The following is a 6,399-nucleotide window of genomic DNA, read 5'->3' on the forward strand; positions in this document are numbered from 1 at the left end:
GAAAGACCACACTGAATGATTAATAATGGCTTGTCAGAAAAATATAAATCAATCCCTCCACAACAGCACAGGGGTTGTGAATTGCAGGAGGAGTCTGTAACCCTTTATGTTTTGCAATCTTGCATAGAGAAGACTTGAAATTACTATAGCAGGGCTATACTTTAGGGGGAAAAACAGGAAAAGGTTTTGTATTCTGTTTATATTTAAAAAGGAAAAAAGAAAAAAGAAGCGAGAGATATCTGGGTTTGCAGAAGAAAAATTAGGAGACAAATTATTCAGTAATATAGGCATGTTAAAAAACTGACGGGGTGCAAGAAGATTGTCACTAGAAGAGTAAATTATTTCCTTCAGTAGACAGAGCCTGATTTTGTCTTGGAAAGAAAGGAATCTTTCTTACAGCAAATTTATTCCAGTCTCTATTGTAGTGTTAAAAAATTTTCACAAAGAGAAGTACCTCAAGAACACAATTTCTACAGAAAATCCTACATAATTCTTAACAGGAGTTGACTCCACACAGAAACAGTTGTTTGGTGGTGCAGATCCTGATTATTTCAGCATTGCTTCAGCTAATCTTTGACATGCAGTTAAGGTTATCTGAACCATGCCATTTAAAATCAAAATGACTATCTATGCAGACTTTTATATCTCTGCTGAGTAAGCTATCATAAAGAAACAAACCAACAAAAAAAGATCCAAGCATTTTCTTTAACAGTTAACCCTTTAATGGAAGTTTCTTTCAGAAAAGCTCTTATGTAAGAGAGAATTCATATAAGGGCACACATACTTTTCTAGCCTCGTGGGCTTTTTGCTGAGGGTTATTTTTACTGGTGGTTTGTGGGTTTTTTGGGTGGGGGGGTTGGTGGTTTTTGTTTGTTTATTTATTTGCTTTTCTTTTGTTTTGGGTTTTGGTTTGGTTTGGTTTGGTTTTGATTTTGGATTGGCTCTATTTATGATTAATTTTTTAATTAAAGAAACCTTTCTTCTGCAACAAAAATACACATTTTTCCCTACCCGTCTTCTCTGGAGAACTTGTCGTTTGATCAAGTGTACCAACAACCCTCTGGGCTGTTGACTGAGCCACCACTTCCTCCCGCTCGGTGCCAGTGTTGTCCAGTGTGATCAATAAGGGTTGGGCTGGAGGCTGGAGGCGCATTTGCAGCACACTAACATCTGGAAGTCATTCCCGGCTGGAGTGGACGGTGAACACACTAGGCAGACAGGATCCTTTAACGTCTCTCCTGTCTCAGCCTTAGCTGTCTCAGATGGCCAGATAATGAGAGCACTACTGTGAGTGAAAGTGTTTATGTGTTTATGTGACCACAGGTATGAGCTTTTTTTGCTGCTATTTCTTACATGCTCTGCAGACAGTGTGCAGGGACATCGTGGGGACAGGGCAGACCCTGAGCAGTGTGATGGGCTGGTGTAGTAACCACCAGCTCCAGGACCATGATGACTTCCTTTATTCCTCCTGCCTGTTGTAGCAACATGTTGCCTGTCATCATTAGGGCTTTCTTCCTGGGAAACAACTTTGACCTAGAGCATATTTACAAGAAGAAGGGTGTCAGCTAGCACCATCTAGCCAAGTGGAGTGATTTTTTAAAGGTTTTTCTTTTCCAGTTAGTTTTTGAATAAGAGTAGTATCTCTTGCGTTAACTCACCAAGCAGTTTGAAGTAATTGCACAAATTTGAAAGCCAAAAAAAACCTTGCCAAGGTTCACATATATATAAGCATTTGCCTGTCTGTGCTGTTCCACTGGACCAGAGCAGTGAACATGGGAAGTACATTCACCATGCAACAAGAATCCCACTGCATATGTGGTGGAGCTGCCTGAGGAGCCAGTGTAGTCCTCAAAAACAATCAGCAAAACACTTCTCTTGCCATTCCTCCAGGAAAGGAAGGAATATGAATCTGCCTTTTGGAAGAGATTACTGAACAGTGACAATCTTGAGAGCAGCACTGAAAAAATTATTACTGAGCAGGTTTTGAAGTCTGCAGTTTGGTGGCACACTGAGAACTCCTTTTAGCTCATGATGAGTGTTCATTTTGCTTGTGACCACAGCCACTGAATACATTACTGACTTCAGCACCTTTGTCCTCTCAAATATCCTTCAGGAGCCACTGTCACTACTCCTTCTGTTCCATGCAATGACCAAGCAGTTAGGCTGGTGTGTAAATGCAGCCCCAGAGCCAGGGGCAGGACCCATCACCTCATTGGCCCCTTGGACCATCTTAGCAGATATCTCCAGGGTGACCCCAGCATAGCCCAGGAGGAGCAATGGGAAGAGAAACCAGGTACCTCCTGCTATCTTAATCCGGACACTTGGCGCGAACAGATTAGGTGTCTTGTACCGGGAACCAGGAGCATACCTGGAGGCAGGAGTTCCAGCTCTGCTCTGGAGCTTGCACAACACCGTTGGTGCACTGCAAGATCACGTAGCCCAGCTGAAACGTAAAGCACTAGAGAAAAGTGGCCCCAAAGGCACAGAAAGGAATGAGAGGGACTAGTTGGAGTCACTGCAAGGAGCTCATCTTAGAAACTGACCTGACTTACTTTCACAGATTTTTAAAAATTTTAGTTATTAGAGAAATCTATATCCTAATTTTCCTGAAAATTAATATACATGTATTCTGCTAGCTTTTTAAATGGTTACAGGGGTTTTTTCCCCACCCCACACAGTAAATGCTGACTACTTTTTGGTTAACTAGTTAACATTCTACTGATATTACCTAGAGATATGACTGGATTATAATGGGTTGAATGAAATTTGTTGATGGTTTGAAATAAAAGAGCTGAAACACAGATATACCTGCTAGCAGCTATGAGAGAATAAAATAAAATATTTTATGTTTGTGATCTAAATATCTACCTTTAAGCATTAGCTTACATACTTTTCCTTTTCTAATCAGAGAAAAATGGAAAGATATTCTTAGACTGAAACTACTCCAGAATCTGTTTTATCAGCAGTTAAACAGATCATTATTCCAGATTCATTATTTTCTATTCCAATTGAAGTTAGATTATACATAAAGAAGAGAAAAATAACTTTCTCCCTCCAAAACCACTCTGGCATGAAACTCTCATAAACATCCAAGAGTGCGCATGAACAATAAGAGATAGCAGATACTAAAAATATATATTTTAAATGTTTCATAAATTTTGCTAAACAATTTCATTGGCATTAGAATCAGGAAAATGCTTTTTAATGTTCTATTGTATCTAGTAATGCAAAAATCAAAGGGATAAATCAAAATTATATGTCTCATTATGATGTGTTGACATCTGCTGTTACTCTAGATATCTACTTCAGGCACTTTGCTTATTAGGATAAGTCTTTTACGACAGTTTTTGAACTGAATTCCCATAACCCTTAGTTTACTCATGTTAAGAGCTTAAATAAACCTTTCTAGTTATGGTTTAAAAGAGATATTTTGTTTCTTTTCTTCCAAAGAAAATGTTTGCTTCTTCCTCTTAAAGGAATGTCAGATTGATATAAGCTTTCATGTCTGATCTACAGATGTGTTTGTACTCCTGTTTTTAGATGATGATCAACAAGAGGTATTGGCTCACAAATATTTGTGTCTAAAACCACATGCTGAATTTACTTTATTTAAATAATTTTAGTAATTAAAAAAAGGCTTTTATACCATATGATGTAATGTTGTTGAACATTATAGGATTCTTAGGTCTAAGTTGTTAAATCAGTTGTTGAAGTGGTTCTCCAGGCTTTTATTCAAGATGGCCACAGGCTAGAAAATTCACTTCAGCATGTCAAGATTTCAGAGGACAGGAATATATTTATAGCCTAAAGCATGTTTATTTAAAGCCCATTGGAAATAAAGTCAGTAAAAAGGTGCTAGAACTATGCACTTAATTCAAGCACTGCATCTTGGATCCAGCACAGAAACTGTGGCTTGGTACTTTGAAGATGCTCATATAATGATCCTACTTTCTAAAAGGAGATTTTTTAACTTCAACCTATTTGGAAGAAAAGAATTATTATGGGAGTGTAGGTGAGAAAGAAAATGAATTTCAGGCATATAAACAGGCTACCCAGGGAAGTAATCAAGTCACCATCTCTAGAAATATTCAAAAGATGTATAGAAGTGGCACTTAGGGACATAGTTTAGTGGTGGACTTGGCAAGTTTAAGTTTGCAGTTGTACTCAATGATCTTAAAGGTCTTTTCCAACCTAAATGATTCTGTAATTCTACACTTCATAGGACTTTTCTAGAAAATCAGGATAAAAAAAAATGAGACAGTGAGAAAGTGGCATCAGAAAGTCAAATGAAAAGTTTTGTTTGTTAGCATTATGAAAATGTCTATATACATGGCTTTTTTTCTGTGGATTTTCTTGGATTCTCAGTGTTTTACAAACCAGCAGATTATTTGAACTAGGAATGAAAGAACATTACTTGTGCTCATTTGACCTGTATGGGAGACGACGCTTCTGAAAAATAGAATGGTATTATAATAGAACTGAAGAATTTATTACAGTGTGATAAGAGACATAAAGAATGAAACAATGCCACTCCCAAAGCTTCAATCCAGTGACCTCGTTGCTTGAGGCATTCAGGGGACAGGCCCTATTGTCAAGTCCATCCGTATTGTGCTGGTTTCAGCATCTGAAACCAGCACGCTTACCTTCCAGGTGGACATTTTAAGATCTCATTCACTTGCTATGCTCTGAGAAAGTGGTGGCTCCTGCAACTGTGTCTCATTGGGACTCACTGTCTGAAAGGTCAGAGAGAGCTACCACTGCAAAACATTCTTAAGTGTTCATTATTTCCTTTAGGCTCTGGGCCACAGTCTCTCTCCAAGGAACCTACCCACCATAGGAAAGGATGGGTAACATCTGAAGAGATGTATTCCTTATATGGGACCACTACACGCAAAAAGGCAAAAAGGGACTTGAAGTTGGGGAGGGAGAGAGATGAAGTGCCTGTGACACTAAGTACGGTATTGTCATGAACAAGGAAGTAACTAAGAGAGGGGTCAGCTCAGCTTGGGCTGCAGTCCCAGTTCAGCCAACACAACTGAGCAAGAACAAGGACACAAGAGGGACTGTACCCTCAAGGCATTTTGGTACAGCTGATCTCTGAAAACAGCTTTGAGGCTTGCTTGTGTACCCATAAAACTGCTGCAAGGACCACACTGCATTTGAAACCATCTGGTTCTCTGCTGCATTTTTTTGCCTGGTGAAGATAAGCCCTTAAAAACTGACCTGCTGTCTCAAAATATTTTCAAAAACCAATTTTGCAGTTTGTTTGCTCTCATATGTTCTGCCTAATGTGCACACCAGCAGCTGATGAAAGAACAGGTAAGGGCAGAAACAAAGGCATAGTTTGTTGCATGAAGCCAAGCAACTATTAATGCTATTGTGGACGAGGGTGATGAGCTACCTGTGTTTAAAGAAGGCTTAAGGGAGTGTTAATGATAAACCTCCGGGCAAAAAGAGTTTGTTTGACAAAGATATTACCTCTAATACATTGAATAAGCAGAGATTTAATTGTAAAATAGTATTGACTGAGGTATTTGGTTTACAGAATGACGTATTTTTGTTTTCATAATCCTTCTTTCAAGTTTAACAGCAACCACAAAATGGCATTATGGAATTAAAATTAGTTTTTACTTTTCAGACCTAATAAAAAGCCAACAAATTTCTCTTCTCTGCTTTTGAGTGGATGTAGATAAATATAACACAGAAAATGCATTGGGCTTAAGGAAGTGTTGTAAATTCTTCATCCTCATGCCGAACTTTAGTTTTCTTGTCTTGTGTTATCTGAATCCTTTTTTCAACTTATTTCACACTGAAGTGAAAGCCATCATCAGAAGACAGGTTTTCAGATTCTTTAGTGAAACAGTGTGTGTATAGGATGGACCTATCTCTACGGTGATATAATCGCCGTATTATTGCACTGCACTGCACTCCTGTAACATATTGAGGCAGCAGTTGTAAGCTAAGCTAACTCCTAAGGATGGGCAAACATTTTAGCCATCAGAGCAAGTGGCTAAACCTTCCATATTTCTCTAGGTTTTGTTGTGCCAGCCTCAGAAGCTAGTCCCTCACCAGCATTTTCAACATGCTGGTTGAGTATGGTGTGTGGCGGGTGATAAAAGTCCATGAAATGAACAACACAGGCAAGGGGAGAAAACCCCACCCTTAGAATAGAAGTCAGCTTGAAGATGATTAGCTGTTTAAAACTTTGTCTTTTTGTCTTTTTTGAGAATCTAGAGGAGTGCTTTTCTCCCTGTTCAGATTTGTGAATGTGTGAAGATATTATAATTGCCTTGTCAAGGATAGTGAGAAGCATCGGAGCTACAGAAGGGTCACAAAACAAGGCTGTGCTATGTAACACAGTCCAGTTAAGGACGTGCTGGGTGTGGGGGGGTGGAAAGA

Source organism: Corvus brachyrhynchos, unplaced genomic scaffold (assembly GCF_000691975.1).
Source record: "Corvus brachyrhynchos isolate BGI_N302 unplaced genomic scaffold, ASM69197v1 scaffold37, whole genome shotgun sequence".
Classification (NCBI taxonomy): Eukaryota; Metazoa; Chordata; class Aves; order Passeriformes; family Corvidae; genus Corvus; species Corvus brachyrhynchos.